This window comes from Erinaceus europaeus (genome assembly GCF_950295315.1).
Source record: "Erinaceus europaeus chromosome 6 unlocalized genomic scaffold, mEriEur2.1 SUPER_6_unloc_14, whole genome shotgun sequence".
Classification (NCBI taxonomy): Eukaryota; Metazoa; Chordata; class Mammalia; order Eulipotyphla; family Erinaceidae; genus Erinaceus; species Erinaceus europaeus.
The window spans coordinates 223,585-241,104 of NW_026647119.1; the positions used below are offsets into that span (position 1 = coordinate 223,585).

The following is a 17,520-nucleotide window of genomic DNA, read 5'->3' on the forward strand; positions in this document are numbered from 1 at the left end:
TACTGCTGAATAACCACCCAGTCAAAGAGGAACTCAAGCAAGAAATTCAAATGTTTCTAGAAACAAATGAAAATGAAGACACAGGCTACCAAGATATTTGGTATACAACTAAAGCAGTACTTAGAGGGAAACTCATAACTATACTAGTACTCATTACAGAACAAGAAAAAGCTCAAGTAAAGGACTACACTGCACGCCTTAAAGACTTAGAAGAAGAACAAAGGAACCCTAAGGCATCCAGAGGGACCGAAATGGCAAAAATTAGAGCTGAACTAAACAACATGGAAAATAAGAGAACCATACAAAAGATCAATGAAGCCAAATGTTGGTTCTTTGAAAAATTAAACAAAATTGTCAAACCCTTAGACTCACTAGAAAAAGGGAGATGGGCTTGAAGACAGAAAAGATATAGAATTGTAAATGATAGAGGAGATAGCACAACAGACACCACAGAAATCAAAAAAATTAAGCGAACCTTCTACAAACTACATGCCACTAGCTTAAGAATTTGGAAGCTTCTGTACAGCCAAAGAAACTATCACCCCTCACAGAATGGGAGATCTTCACATGCCATATATCAGACAAGAGACTAATCAGTAAAATATACAAAGAGCTCAGCAAACTTAGCACCAAAAAAGCAAGTGACCCCATCCAAAAATGGGCAGAGGATATGAACAAAACATTCACATCAGAGGAGATCCAAAAGGCTAACAAACATGAAAAACTTCTCCAGGTCGCTGATTGTCAGAGAAATGCAAATCAAGACAACACTGAGATACCACCTCACTCCTGTGAGAATGGCATACATCAAAAAGGACAGCAGCTACAAATGCTGGAGAGGCTGTGGAGACAGAGGAACCATTCTGCACTGCTGGTGGGAATGTAAATTGGTCCAGCCTCTGTGTAGACCAGTCTGGAGAACTATCACAAGCTAGACATGGACCTTCCATAAGACCCAGTAATTCCTCTTCTGGGGATATACTCCAAGGACTCCATAACACCCAACCAAAAAGATATGTGTAAACCTATGTTAATAGCAGCACAATTCGTAATAGCTAAAACCTGGAAGCAACCCAGGTGCCCAGCACCTGAGAAAGCTGTGGTATATATACACAATGGAATACTATGCAGCTACTAAGAACAATGTATATATACACAATGGAATACTATGCAGCTACTAAGAACAATGAACCCAACTTCTCTGACCCATCTTGGATGGAGCTAGAAGGACTTAAGTGAACTAAGTCAGAAAGATAAAGATGAGTAGGGGATGATCCCACTCATCAACAGAAGTTGAGAAAGAAGAACAGAAAGGGAAACTAAAAGCAGGATCTGACTAAATCTAGGGTAGGGCACCAAAGTAAAAACCCTGTAGTGAGAGGGAGGGTGGACATTCGGCTTCCTGGGGGGTCTGGGGTGGATGGGGGTGGGAGGGAACACAGTCTTTTGGTGGTGAGAATGGTGTCTATGTACATCCCTATTAAATGGTAGTCATATAAATCATTAACTAATATGAGAGGGGAAAAATTGATTGTATGTCTTAAACTTTTTAAAACACAGACTGAGTCTTTATAATACATAGGCTGAGTGTTTGATATGTTGACTCTCTCAAAAGCTAGATGAGGGAGAACAGAAGCAACCTGTGGCACAGCTTTATACAAGATGTTGGTTATTGTACAGCAAATCCTAACAAAGGGACTTTTCAAAGTTAACCCAATGACCAAACAATGTCATGATAACAATAACTATCCATTGTCTTCTTGAACCCTAAGACAGCAGGAACCTCACATTTCCACTATAGAGCCTATATTCCCCCAGTTTTGGAACCCTAGGGTGGGGCGCACTTTCCTGCATGCTTTTCTCAATTCATATCAAATAATATTGCATCCACCGATCACAACCTAACCAACGCAGCGAGTGCCACCTCAGCATACTTCACTTCATACTGTGTTCAGAGACTTCAGGTGTGAAATGACAACCCTTCAGCTTCATTAATTGGGTGTGACCGTTCCTTTCATAGTATTTTCTAATTCCTTTCCAGGTGGTTCACTTCCTAACAAAGTCCCAAAACCTAGATATAGACCAGGTCCTCTGAGATAGAGAATATGTTCACACGTATCTATAAACCAGTGCAAAATATATACCTGAAAGCAAAAGTACACAATAGTCTGCAGTGAGTACCCCCCAACTATTCATCTGCACTGTTCCAGCCTTTAGGTCCATGATTGTTCAACAATTTGTTTGGCTTTATATGTTAACTCTCTTTTCAGCCACCAGGTTCCAGATGCCAGCAGGATGCCTACCAGACTTCCCTGGACAGACGAGCCCACTAGTGTGTCCTGGATCTCTGCTTCCCCAGAGACCCACCCCACTAGGGAAAGAGAGAGGCAGGCTGGGAGTATGGATCGACCAGTCAATGCCCATGTTCTGCAGGGAGCAAATCCAGAAGCCAGATCTTCCACCCTCTACAACCCACTATGACCTTGGGTCCATACTCCCAGAGGGAAAAAGAATAGAAAGGGTATCAGGGGAGGGGATGAGATATAGAGATCTGGTGGTGGGAGTTGTGTGGAGTTGTACCCCTTCTATCCTACAGTTTTGTTAATGTCTCCTTTTTAAGATAAATAAATCTGGAAGAAGGGCAGAGGGTAGATAGCATAATGGTTATACAGCCTCTCATACCTGAGGCTTTGAAGTCCCAGGTTCAATCCCCCACATCACCATAAGCCAGAGCTGAACAGTGCTCTGGTGAAAAAATGAATAAATAAAAATAAAAAGAGAATCTGTAAGAAATGGAAAATTCCTAGAAACATACACACTTCCAAAACTGAACTAGGAAGCACTATAAACCTACATGCACCAATCACAGACAAAGAAATGAAAACAGTTAAGATCTTCCCAACAACAAAAGTCCAGGACCAGATGGCTTTATAAATGAATTCTACAAAACCTTCAGGAAATAGTTAATACCTATACTTTTTATTTATTTATTTTTCCTTTTTTGTTGCCCTTGTTGTTTAACGTTGTGGTTATTAATATCGTTGTTGTTGGATAGGACAGAGAGAAATGGAGAGAGGAGAGGAAGACAGAGAGGAGGAGAGAAAGACAGACACCTGCAGACCTGCTTCACCGCTTGTGAAGCGACTCCCTTGCAGGTGGAGAGCCGGGGGCTCAAACTGGGATCCTTATGCAGGTCCTGGCAATTTGCGCCATGTGCGCTTAACCCGCTGCGCCACCACCTGACTCCCATATCTATACTTTTAAAGCTCTTCCAAAAGATTGAAGAAACAGGAACACATCCTTCCACCTTCTGTGAATACAACATCACCCTGCTCCAAAAGTAGACACGGACACAACCAAAAAAGGAAAGCTCAAGACCAATATCTCTGATGAACATAGATGCTAAATCACTGAACAAGATCCTAGTCAACCTGATACAGCAGTATAACAAAATGATTGTTCATCACAACCAAGTGGGATTTACTCCTGGAATGCAAGCGTAGTTCAATATGTATAAGTCAATCAACAGCATTCACCACATCAATGAAAGCAAAAACAAAAATCACATGATTATCAGTAGATGGAGAGAAAGCCTTTGACAAAATCCAACACCCATTCATGCTCAAAACTCTACAAAAAATGGGAATAGACGGGATATTTGTCAAGATAGTGGAATTCATATATAGCAAACCTACAGCCAACATCATACTCAATGGACAGAAACTGAAAACATTCCCCTTCAGGTCAGGGACTAGACAGGGCTGCCCATTATCACCATAACTGTTCAACATAGTATTGGAAGTTCTCTCCACAGCAATAAGGCATGAGAAAGGAATCAAAGAAAGGGAAGAAATGCCAAAGGTTCACCACTTTTATAGCCAAAGGCCCCACCTACAGCTATAAACACTGCCATTTCTGGGTGGTGCCTTCTCTCCCTCAACACCATGACTCATCCAGGAAAGACTCACCCCTGCTCTCTCTATGCCCTGAGCCTCTGCCTCCTGCTCCTGCTCCCACTCCAGCTCCTGCCTGATTTCCTGGGTCCACATGGGTCTGCACTTCTGCTCTCAGAGGAGGCAACAGGACCCAGGGTTTGGAGACCACACCCCGAGTCCACCAGGAGTCACAGTGCACAGGGGGATCTCAGTCCTGCTGGAGAGACATAGGGAACGCTCAGTGGGTCTTAGACTTCAGCCACATGGCCATGTCCTTGACGTCACTGCTTCCCACCTGGAGCTTCCAGAAGCTTCTTCAAAGGCGCTTCTGCTGTCTGACGGCAGAAGACCCGAGTGTCTCCAGAGGTTAAGAGACAGCGGTTGGGATTGTGCCCATATATCGACTCTGTCCCATAAACCCAGAGGCCCCCCTTAAGATGATGGCAAAAGGAAAACAGACAAACAGCAAAAGACGGAAGGCAACAGTGAGGGGAACACTGAACCTTTGAAAGTTCACTGAAATGTTTCGCGTGAGAAGGCCTTTACTCTGTGCTTCATTTTGTCCCACCAGAGCTGGGACTCCACACCTGCCCAACTCCACCATTCCTAGAGGCCGTTCTTTATCTTCTTTTTCCAATTTTTCTTTTGATGGAGCACCCAGATGGGTGGGGGAGACAGTGGAACACACTATAGAGCACAGCTGCTATAATGTACAAGGACCCAGGTTCAAGTCCTGTGCCCTCAACCCTGGGGAGAGGAGGCTTCACAGAGCAGTTAAGCAGAGCAGCAGGTGTCTCTCTCCCTTTCTGTATATCTATCTTTCCTCTTTCATTTTCCCTATTAAAAATAAACACAATCACATGCAGCACTGTTCATCTGCTCCTGAGGTCTTGCCCCTTGAGGAGGGGACCACCAGGGACTTGAACCCAGGTCCCCTACCAGGTGAGCCAGCACCTAAGCCCTGGCCTTTGCCCTGAGCCCTCTCATCACACATGCCAGGGGCAGTGATGTGGACATGGACACAAACACAGAGCCCAAACCATTTAATTCTTAATTGTTATTTAATTCTTACTTAATTCTTATTTAATTGTTAACTTATGACTTTGGAGTCCTACAGGCCTTGCACAACTATGAACATGACACAGCATAGCCAGGACTGAACATGTTAAGAAAATAACTCAACAGTCTGGGTCTTGGGATTCAGCATGCAGATAAATGTAGATGCACTTGCATTTTCCCACCAGTTGTTAGAAGTTCTCTTCCATTGGAATGAACTGCATATTGGAATTTAAACATACTTCTGAAGGAAGCTCAGTGAGTTACTATTATTGAAGTGAGGAAGCACAGTTTCATTCAGAGCATAGCGTTCTTAGCACATCAGTGTGCAGACATGAAGCCTGGCTGCAGGTGGGCACCTACTGAGGAGTTTTTAGACCCCAGAGATTCTGTTCTGTCACAGGATGATGGTCCTCCTCTGGGGGCCTGATCTCAGTGCTGAATAGCTCCAGGTGAAACTCCCTGTGCTGCACATTTGGAGGGACAGCCTCGGGGCTCCAGGGACATTGACATCAACTTTGAGAAGCAGCCTTGGTTAGTCCTGTGAGTGACCACACACGTCTGGATTGGCAAGAGCATGCTCAGAGAATATGAAGATAAGATTAAGACAGAGTGTTGCCAGTGGTGGTGGCCAGGCTGGTGAGGAAGCCTAGGTGCAGAGATCGGCACCACAGTAACAGTGTGTGGAGTGTTGTTCTGGGGACCCTTCTGAGCAGCTCATGTTCTTTGGAAGCACATGTCAGGCTGTTCTGTAACTTAGAGTCTTTCCATTTTTCCTTTAAAAACAGAAACTGATGTGACTTACTGTGACCCATATCTAAATGAAGGAATGGAGGCTTGTCTCACTGACACTGTGGACATAAACATGTTGATGTCAGGGAGTCTGTTGGTAGCACAGGTGGTCATGTGCTGGTGGTGCAAAGCACAAGGACCGGAGTGTAGGGATCCCGGTTCAAACCCGACTCCCCTCTTGCAGTGGAGTCCCTTCACAAGCAGTGAAGCCCGTCTGCAGGTTTCTATGTTTCTCTCCCACTCTCTGTCTTCCCCTCCTCTCTCCATTTCTCTTGTCCTATCCAACAACGACCACATCAGTAAGAACAATAGTAATAGCTGAAACAAAGAAACAAACAAAACAAGGGCAACAAAAGCGAATAAATAAATAAAATATTTTAGCAATGTTGATGTCTGGGAACAGGTCTTATAATAATTTTAGCTAAAAATGCCAGTGAGAATTGTAGACCCTCCCCCAAGTTTATATTGCTCCTGCAGTTATTCACAGTGGCATTTTATATGAATTCAAAGTGTGTTTACTACATTTTGGTGACTGGAGATAGCTCATATGTTAGAGTGCATGCCTCCCATGTTTGAGTCCCTGCATTGGAGCATCAGCACCATACATGGCCTCAGTCCCTTCATGGGTGGTGACAGGTGCTGTGATGACTCTGTCTCTCTTTCTCCAACTGCTCTCTCTCTCTCTCTCTGAAAATTTATTTTAAATATTATACAGTTGGGCATTAGGGCCACTCAGTAGCACTGTACAGATGGCAGGGCCAGGATTAGTCCCTGCAGTGATTAAAATAAATCAAGAGCCAGGGAGAGAGTGTTGTTGAGGCGGTCTGGTGTCGGGCTGCACCGCGGAGAAGAGAGTGGACGCCCAGAGCAAAGGGGTACACAAATCTTTATTATAGGATGGGGGGGTTTGGTTCAGACCACGTGGAGCCAGCTGGCAATGGCCGACCACGGGGGCGGGGGGGAGAGCAGGGAGCAAGACCTCAGACAGGGAGAGCTGAGAGCCCAGAGAGAGAGGGGGGGTGAGGGGGCTTTTTATTGGGCGACAACCAGAGGTGATGTGTAGGGCCAGGATTGGTTGAAGGGGGCAATGCTAGGGTTTCGCACGGTGTGACCTGTAGGGCCAGGATTGGTTGAAGGGGGCAATGCTAGGGTTTTGCGCTGCGTGACGTGTAGGGCCAGGATTGGTTGAAGGGGGCAATGCTAGGGTTTTGCATGGCATAGTAAAACCTGGGGGTGGAGACTGCATCAGAATAACTCCTCAGCAACAAGAGAGCATAATGGTTTTGCAAATGACATTTATGTCAGAGGCTCCAGGGTCCCAGGTTCAAACCCTGCTACCACCATAAGCCAGATCTGAGCAGAGCTCTGAAAAAAAAAAGAAATTAAATTCAAATAAGTCTCCTTTCAAATGAGATCTTCCAAGGAGCCTTCCTTGTTTTTCCTCTCCACAGTGTCAGTCAGGTTTCATGTTCCACCTTTACTCCCTCACTTCCCTCTGTTTTTTTCTGGGTGATATTTCCAGGAGTCTAGAATCACACTGTGATTGGTGGTCTCTTCTGTTGAATTTCTGTCTTCCCCATCCAAAAGTTGGTTGCATGAGAATTGGGTCTTTTTTTTTCCCTCACTATAGGACACTATTTCATTTCTTCAGGAAAATAACTTAAATATGTAGGCCAATCTGTAGATGCAGATAAGAATTCACTAGTAGCCACTTGTGGTGGAAGGTCATTAGCACCTTGGGGTCCAGAACCTGGACAGGGTTGGAAACTTCCCCTGGAAGCTGCATGGACATGTCTGAAACATACAGTCTTGCAAACCAAGGTCTCATCCAAAACTGTTAATGATGCCTGACAGAGGCAGAATGTTGAGGTGGTTGTGTGTCTAGTGGTAAATAAAAGACAGTTGTCTATCTAGCTTCCTGAACAACTAGGAAAACCACAGCCCACAGTTCTCAAGTTTAGGAACTATATAGCCCCCATTTAGAAACAGCCCAAATGCCCTTTGACAGATGACTGGATAAAAAAGTTATGGGACATATACTCAATGAAGTATCACTTGGAAAATAAAAAAAGATGATATTGTGTCCATTGGGATAAAATGGATTATACTTAGTGGATGAGTAAGGAGGTAAGGGACAGCTACAGAATGGTTTCACTCACATTCAGAATGTAGAGAATTAAACACACAAATGTGAAAAAAAAAGATGTGCAGCTTTATCTAAGAATGTGGGAGAACTATAATGGTTACCAGGGGGTGAGGTGGGGACACAGATGTTTGGTAATGGGAGCAGTGAGAAACTGTACTCCTAAATGAGGGGGGAAAAAAGAAAGGAGGAAAGAGGAAGACAGAGACAGAAGGATACAGAAAAATGAGGAATGTTATACAGGTACTAACAACTGAATTTATTGTAAGCCATTAATCCCCCAATTTAAAAAAGAGATGAAGGATAAAGAAACATATAAAGAATACATAAATAAAAAATACAGGTAATATACATGTATACGTTTCTCTGTGTTTCTACTGAGTAAAATGTCAGCGCTTTATTTATTTAGTGAAGCAGATCTTCAGGGGGCCTATCTTTCTCTCCCCCATCTCTCTTTCCCCTCCTCTCTACATTTTTCTCTGTCCTCCGCAAGGACAGTAACCATCACAACAACAACAACAACAATAATAATGTTAATAACCACAATAATCAAGCAACAAGGGCAGCAAAAAGAGGAAAAAATGGAACATAGGAGCAGTGGATTCGAGGTGCTGGCACTGAGCTGTGGCAATAACCCCTTGTGGCAATAAATAAATAAATAAATAGTACAGGTAATATACATGAATATGTCGGAGTGTGTGTATCCACTGTGTAAATGTAAAAGCACTTTTATTTATTTATTTATATTTTATTTATTTATTACCTAGCCAAGAGAATTTCTTTTCATTGCTAAAACAAATGTCACATTAAGGGTAGCAGGTGGTGCCTCACCTGGTTAAACACTCATGTTACACTGTAGGAGGACCCGGGTTCAAGACCCTGGTCCCCACCTGCAGGGGGAAATCTTTACAAGTGGTGCCGAAGTGCTGCACGTGTCTCTCTGGTTCTCAAAATCTCTATCCCTCCCTTCCCTCTCAATTCCTGACTGTCCATTCCAAAAAATAAATCAAGATAATAGAAAGCAAAGAAACAAAAGAAGAAGAAGAAGAAGAAGAAGAAGAAGAAGAAGAAGAAGAAGAAGAAGAAGAAGAAGAAGAAGAAGAAGAAGAAGAGGAAGAAGGGAAAATGAAATATCCCAACATTTCAAGGGGCTGCTTTGGACAATGCTTTCCTTATTAAGATCCTCACAGCATACCATATCCAGAAAGCGCAAAGACACTGTGTTTTTTGTTGACCTAGTTTATTTTATTGATTTATTCATTTATTTATTGAGCAGTTAATGTTTTACATTCGACAGCAGACTAGGGCTCTGATGCCAAAGGTCTCAAGTACCCCTAGATGGCTCTCTGCCTCTACCAAACCAATCAATCAACCGTGCATCGTTTCATCCATCCATCCATCCATCTATCCATCCATCTATCCATCCATCCAACTATCCATCCACCAATCAACCAAGCTAAGTACAAAAGGAGATATAACCTTGAATGATAGACAGTCAAGCCTGCACAGATACATTCCCAAGTGGCCAGTTTGGCTGAATAGGGCAGAGGAGCTGATCCAGGGAATGTGGTGGGGGGTAAGGGTGTGGGTGGGGTGAGCAGGTGAGCCTGTGAGCTGGGTCACATCAGGTGTACGGAAGGGGGTGGGTGCGGGCAGCTGTTACAAGTGAAATGTCAGAAGCAATCTAGCTGGTGAGCAGGGTACCCAGAAGAGAGGAGAGACAAGAGGAGAGGAGAGGCCAGGCGAGGCGAGGCGAGGCAAGGAGAGGAGAGGAGAGGAGAGGAGAGCATTGAAGAGGAGAGCAGGGGAGAGGAGAGGAGAGGAACTGAGAAACCCACCTGGACAGAGGTAGCATACAGGCATCCAGCAAGGCAGGCAGGCATGCAGGCAGCTGTGGCCTGGGCTCCCTGGCTCCCTGGTGCACTTCCTCCTTTGCTCCCTTGGCTGCCAGCCCCGAGGTCTGTCGTCGGTCAGCGCTGTCCTCCAGTACTTCCGTCCCTCTGTGCCAGGGCACAGGGGTCTGGGCGCTGCCGCCTGACCTAGTGGCAGGGCAGTTGGTCTGCCCAGTGTCAGTGCGCCAGCGCACAGAATCCTGGGGGGGGCACATCACAGAGGGCTCCAGAGGTTGCTAGGTCACGAGGACCCCGCCCATCCAGTTGACCCCTAGGGAGGCGGCGGCTATGACACCCACCCTGAACTTGTTCTGAGGGGTGGTGGCCAGCCACCAGAGCCAGAGCCCCAGGCCAAAGCCAGTGCAGGTGGGCAGGGCTCGGGGGTAAGGGGCGCGGTGGGGGTGTGTCGGGGGCGGGGCCGGCATCTGACAGCCAAGGCTGGGGGCCAAGGGCCTTCAAAGCCCTGTCCAAGCAAGTGCACTGACACACAGACACACTGACTGACTGACCGCCCCCACCGCACAGACACCCCCCAGGGCCCTGGGAGCCCTGAGCTGCCCTGAGCTGCCCCGGGTTTGGCGGGCGGCCACGTAGACACAGGCCTCCATAGTGGATGCCCCTGTCGACACCATTGCCTGCTGACAGCGGCCCTCGTCCCCCCCATCCCCCTCCCCTTCCTCATCCTCAGAAGGACTCACTCAGGGCTGCTTGCTCTGGGTGCTGCAGCTGCTATCCAGTGGGTGGGTGCAGGTATCTGGTCCTGTCAGTCCCTGATTCTTCGGAGGACCTGCGTGCCTCCAGCTCCACCCACTCTCCAGTCCAGCCCCCTCCCCCTCCGCAAGGATGCCCCCTTTTCCCCTTGGCCCCTGTCCCCCAGCTCCCGAACAGTCATCTACTGTGTGCCTCCCTGCGCTCCTTTCCTGCCAGCCTGCTGCTGTCCTCCAGCCCTGGGGACCCTGGGCCAGCCCAGCTGCCATCTCACCATCCAGCAAGGGGACCTGCCCTAACCCTCTGCCACCACACCCACACACACACAACTCTGCACCTATTTAGGGGCTCCCCTGCCTGCAGCCTGCCCCCCAGTCTCCTTCTGCCCCTCAACCCCCTTCCGACCCCTGCCATGGCCCCCCACACACACCTGGGCATGAGCAGCCCACACATGCACCTCTCTCCCCTCCCCCTCCACTCCATTTGCTCTAAGGATGGGAAGAATCTTTTCCTCTGGGTGTCCCAGAGGGAGTTGGGTCTGGCCAATGTCCTGGGGAGCCGGAACTGTAAACAAACCATCTACATTGTAACATTTGGGCCTCAGGCCACCCAGTCCCAAGTGCTCTGTGCAAGCCTAGGACTGGCAAAAACACCCCACTCTGAACACAAGGTCTGGCTGGGGCAGTGGCTCCTCCTGTGGACTCAGAGACAGGCAGACAGAGTTTTCAGGTTCAAAATCTGTACTTCCCAGAAGCTGGTCCTTCAGTAAGGGTAAAAAAAAAAAAAAAAAAAAAAAAAAAAAAAAAAAAAAAACACAACCGCTTTTATTTATTTATTTCTTTATTTTTTTAATTAGTGCTGCCTGACTCTCCTGTGTGATGCCTGATTCTCAGTGAAACAAGGGAAAACATCTTTTTGGGAGGGAGCAGGACCAAGATGCAGGCAGGTGGACTCCGTGGAGGGTGGATGGGTAGGTGCCCCATGCCCTGGCTCCAGAGCCCCAGCTGCTGTTCCAGGCGCTCTCTGATTCCAGAGATCCCCCTGTGTCTTCTCATAACACTATTTCCAGGACTGATCCTCAGGATAATGAGGATTCAAAAAATAGACAGGTCATATTGCTGTCAAAAGGAAATCCAGGGAGGTTGGGCGGTATCTCAGAGGGTTAAGTGGTGGTGGCAGGAAACAAGGGGACAGGAGGAAGAATCCAGGGAATGGTCCCCAGACCCCCACCTGCAGGGGAGTCACTTTACAGGGAGTGAAGCAGATCTTCAGGAGGTCTATCTTTCTCTCCCCCCTCTGCCTTTCCCCTCCCCTCTCCCTTTCTCTCTGTCCTATGCAAGGACTGTAACAACAACAACAATAAGAAGAAGAACCACAACAATGATCAAGCAACAAGGGCAGCAAAAGGAGAATAAATGGTCTGCAGGAGCAGTGGATTCCTGGTACTGGCACTGAGCACTGGCAATAACCCTGGAAGCAATAAATAAATATATATAGAGAGAAATTATACAGGTAATATACATGTATACATGAGTCCATGTATCCACTTTGTAAATAAATATACATGCACTTTCTGTTTATCTAGTGAAGCAGACCTGCAGGGGTCTACCGTTCTCTCCCCCCTCTGCCTTTCCACTCCTCTCTTCCTTTCTCTCTGTCCTATGCAAGGACAGTAATAGCAACAACAAAAATAATAATAACCACAACAAAGATCAGGCAACAAGGGCAGCCAAAGGGGAAAAAGTGGTCTGAAGGAGCAGTGGATTCCTGGTGCAGGCCCCTAACCCTGACAATAAAAAAAAAGAAGATGAAGAAGAAGAAGAAGAAGAAGAAGAAGAAGAAGAAGAAGAAGAAGAAGAAGAAGGCAAAATGAAATATCCCAATATTTCAAGGGGCTGCTCAGAACAATGCTTTCCTTATTATGATCCTCACAGCATACCATATTCAGAAAGGGAAAAGACACCGCGTCTTTTTTAACCCAGTTTATTTAATACATTTATTCATTTATTTATTGAGGTGTTAATGTTTTACATTCGACAGAAGACAAGGGCTCTTATGCCAGAGGTCTCAAGTACCCCTAGATGGCTCTCTGCCTCTACAAAACCAATCGATCAACCCGTGCATCACTTGATCCTTCCATCCATCCATCGATCCATCCATCCATCCATCCAACTATCCATCGAAAATCAACCAAGCTAAGTACAAAAGGAGATATAACCTTGAATGATAAAGACAGTCAAGCCTGCACAGATACGTTGCCAACTGGGCAGTTTGGCTGAATAGGGCAGAGGAGCTGATCCAGGGAATGTGGTGGGGGGTGTGGGTGTGGGTGGGGTGAGCAGGTGAGCCTGTGAGCTGGGTCATGTCAGGGACGCGGAGGGGGGGTGTGGGCAGCTGTCACAGGTGAAATGTCAAAAGCGCTCTAGCTGGTGATCAGGGCACCCGGAAGTGAGTAGAGAAAAGAGGAGAGGAGCGGACAGGAGAGGAGAGGACAGGAGAGGACAGTAGAGGACAGGAGAGGACAGGAGAGAACAGTAGAGGACAGGAGAGGACAGGAGAGGAACTGAGAAACCCACATGGACAGAGGTAGCATACCCGCATCCAGCAAGGCAGGTAGGCATGTAGGTAGCTGTAGCCCGGTTCCCTGGCTCCTGGGCGCACCTCCTCCTTTGCTCTCTTGGCTGCCAGCCCCGAGGTCCCTCGTCGGTCAGCGCTGTCCTCCAGTTCTTCGGTCCCTCGGTGCCAGGGCCCAGGGGTCTGGTTGCTGTCGCCTGACATAGTGGCAGGACAGTTGGGCAGCCCAGTGCCAGTGTGCATGCACACAGAATCCTGGGGGGGGGACATCACAGAGGGCTCGAGAGGTTGCTAGGCCACGAGGACCCCGCCCACCCAGTTGACCACTAGGGAGGCAGTGGTGGTGGCAGCAGCCATGACACCCACCCTGAACTTGATCTGAGGTGTGGTGGCCAGCCACCAGAGCCAGAGCCCCAGGCAAAAGCCAGCGCAGGTGGGCAGGGCTCTGAGGCAAGGGGCACAGTGAGGGCGTGTCCGGGGGCGGGGCCAGCATCTGACAGCCGAGGGCTGGGGTCCAAGGGCCGCCAGGCCCCTGTCCAAGCAAGTGCACTGACACACAGACAGACTGACTGACTGACAGCCCCCAACCCACAGACACCCCCGAGGGTCCTGGGTGCCCTGAGCTGCCCCGGATCTGGCGGGCAGCCACCTGGACACAGGCCTCCATAGTGGAGGCCCCTGTAGACCCCGTTGCCTGCTGACAGCGGCCCTCCTCCCCCTCCCTCTACCCCTCCCCGTCCCCTTCCTCATCCTCAGAGGGACTCACTCAGGGCCCTTGGCCTAGGCAAGCCAGGGCTGCTGCTCTGGCTGCTGCAGCTGCTATCCAGTGGGTGGGTGCAGGTATCTGGCCCTGTCAGTTCCTGATTCTTGGGACCTGCCTGCCTCCAGCTCCACCCACTCTCCAGTCCAGCCCCCTCCCCCTCCTCCGCAAGGATGCCCCCTTTTCCCCTTGCCCCCTGTCCCCCAGCTCCCCAACTGTCATCTACTGTTTGCCTCCTTTCCTGCCAGCCTGCTGCTGCCCTCCAGCCCTGGGGGCCCTGGGCCAGCCCAGCTGCCATCTTCACCATCCTGCAGGGGGACCTGCAATAACGCCCTGCCACCACAGGGACACACAGACCTGCACCTATTCAGGGGCTCCCCTGCCTGCAGCCTGCCCCCCAAACAGTCTCCTTCTGCCCCTCAACCCCCTTCTACCCCCTGTCAGGGCCCCTCACACACACCTGGGCATGAGTATCCCACACATGCACATCTCGCCCCTCCCCCTCCACTCCATTTGCACTAAGGATGGGAAGAGTCTTTTTCTCTGGGTATCCCCAGAGGAGTTGGGTCTGTCCAATGTCCTGGGGAGCCGGAACTGCAAAAAATCTACAATGTAACATTTGGATCTCAGGCAACCCAATCCCAAGTGCACTGTGCAAGCCTAGGACTGGCGAAAACACCCCACTCTGAGCACAAGGACTGCCTGGGGCAGTGGCTTCTCCAGTGGACTCAGAGACAGGCAGAGGCAGACAGCGTTTTCAGGTTCAAAACCTGTACTTCCCAGAAGCTGGTCCATCAGTAGGGTAAAAAAAAAAAAAGGCTTTTTTTTTTCCACTGCCTGACTCTCCTGTGTGATGCCTGTTTCTCAGTGAAACAAGGGAAAAATCTTTTTGGGAGGGAGCAGAACCAAGTTGCAGGCAGGTGGACTCCGTGGAGGGTGGATGGGTAGATGGACCATGCCCTGGCTCTAGAGCCCCAGCTGCTGTTCCAGGCGCTCTCTGATTCCAGAGATCCCCCTGTGTCTTCTCATGACACTATTTCCAAGACTGATCCTCAGGATATTGAGGATTCAAAAAATAGACAGGTCATATTGCTGTAAAAAGGAAATCCAGGGAGGTTGGGTGGAATGTCAGAGGGTTAAGAGGTGGTGGAGGAAACGAATGGACAGGCAGAAGGAACTGCAGTATGGCCCCCAGACACCCACCTGCAGGAGAGTAGCTTTACAGGGGTGAAGCAGATCTTCAGGGGTTCTTTCTGTTCCACCTCTGTCTTTCCCCTCCCCTATCCCTTTCTCTCTGTCCTATGTAAGGACAGTAACAACAACAACAATAAGAAGAAGCACAACAGTGATCAAGGAACAAGGGCAGCAAAAGGAGAATAAATGGTCTGCAGGAGCAGTGGATTCCAGGTATATGTATCGAGCACCGGCAGTGACCCTGGATGCAATAAATAAATACATACATATATATATATATATGTATATATATATATATATATATATATATATATAAACTCATAGAGAAAATATACAGGTAATATACATGTACACATGTGTCCGTGTATCCACTTTGTAAATAAATGTACATGCTTTTTGTTTATCTAGTGAAGCAGACCTGCAGGGGTCTACCTTTCTCTCACCCTTCTGTGTTTCCACTCCTCTCTCCCTTTCTGTCCTATGCAAGGACAGTAACAGCAACCGCAATGATAAGAATAACCACAACAAAGTTCAGGCAACAAGGGCAGCCAAAGGGGAAAACATGGTCTGCAGGAGCAGTGGGTTCGTGGTGCAGGCCCCTAGCCCTGACAATAACCCTGGAGGCAATCAATCAGTCAATCAGTCATTAGATAAAGAATACATAAATAAAAAATGCAGGTATTATACATGTATACGTGTCTCTGTGTTTCTACTGAGTCAAATGAAAATGTGCTTTATTTATTTAGTGAAGCAGATCTTCAGGGGGCCTATCTTTCTCTCCCCCATCTCTCTTTAACCTCCTCTTTCCATTTTTCTCTGTTCTCCGCAAGGACAGTAACTATCACAACAACAATAATAATATTATTAATAATCACAATATTCAAGCCACAAGGGCAGCAAAAGGGGAAAAATGGAACATAGGACCAGTGGATTAGTGGTACTGGCACTGCGCTATGGCAATAACCCTTTGTGGCAATAAATAAATAAATAAATAATACAAGTATTATACAAGAATATGTCCCAGTGTGTGTTTCCACTGTGTAAACGTAAAAGCACTTTTGTTTACTTATATTTATTTTATTTGTTTCTTACCTAGCCAAGAGAATTTCTTTTCATTGCTAAAAAAAATGTCACACTAAGCTTAGCCTGTGGTTCCTCACCTGGTTAAGCACTCATGTTAAACTGTAGGAGGACCTGGGTTCAAGACCCTGGTTCCGACCTGCAGTGGGAAATCTTTACAAGTGGTGCAGATGTGCTGCAGGTATCTCTCTGGTTCTCAAAATCTCTATCCCTTCCTTGTCTCTCAATTCTTGACTGTCCATTCCAAAAAATAAATCAAGATAATAGAAAGCAAAGAAAAAAAAAGAAGATGATGAAGAAGAAGAAGAAGAAGAAGAAGAAGAAGGCAAAATGAAATATCCCAATATTTCAAGCGGCTGCTCAGAACAATGCTTTCCTTATTATGATCCTCACAGCATACCATATTCAGAAAGGGAAAAGACACCGCGTTTTTTTTAACCCAGTTTATTTAATACATTTATTCATTTATTTATTGAGGTGTTAATGTTTTACATTCGACAGAAAGACAAGGGCTCTTATGCCAGAGGTCTCAAGTACCCCTAGATGGCTCTCTGCCTCTACAAAACCAATCGATCAACCCGTGCATCACTCGATCCTTCCATCCATCCATCCATCCATCCATCCATCCATCCATCGAAAATCAACCAAGCTAAGTACAAAAGGAGATATAACCTTGAATGATAAAGACAGTCAAGCCTGCACAGATACGTTGCCAACTGGGCAGTTTGGCTGAATAGGGCAGAGGAGCTGATCCAGGGAATGTGGTGGGACGTGTGGGTGTGGGTGGGGTGAGCAGGTGAGCCTGTGAGCTGGGTCACGTCAGGGACGCGGAGGGGGGGTGTGGGCAGCTGTCACAGGTGAAATATCAAAAGCGCTCATGCACACAGAATCCTGGGGGGGGGGCCATCACAGAGGGCTCGAGAGGTTGCTAGGCCACGAGGACCCCGCCCACCCAGTTGACCCCTAGGGAGGCAGTGGTGGTGGCAGCAGCCATGACACCCACCCTGAACTTGATCTGAGGTGTGGTGGCCAGCCACCAGAGCCAGAGCCCCAGGCAAAAGCCAGCGCAGGTGGGCAGGGCTCTGATGCAAGGGGCACGGTGGGGGCGTGTCCGGGGGCGGGGCCGGCATCTGACAGCCCAGGGCTGGGGTCCAAGGGCCGCCTGGCCCCTGTCCAAGCAAGTGCACTGACACACAGACAGACTGACTGACTGACAGCCCCCAACCCACAGACAGCCCCCAGGGCCCTGGGAGCCCTGAGCTGCCCCGGATCTGGCGGGCAGCCACCTGGACACAGGCCTCCATAGTGGAGGCCCCTGTAGACCCCGTTGCCTGCTGACAGCGGCCCTCCTCCCCCTCCCTCTACCCCTCCCCGTCCCCTTCCTCA

General features: G+C 48.0%; 1 long non-coding RNA gene across 1 annotated transcript in view; it reads left to right on the plus strand.

Moving 5' to 3' along the window:
• LOC132536134 (uncharacterized) overlaps nt 1–17,520 on the plus strand; it is a 429,711-nt gene that overhangs the window by 12,431 nt on the left and 399,760 nt on the right. The gene's annotated exons all lie outside the window — the stretch shown is intronic.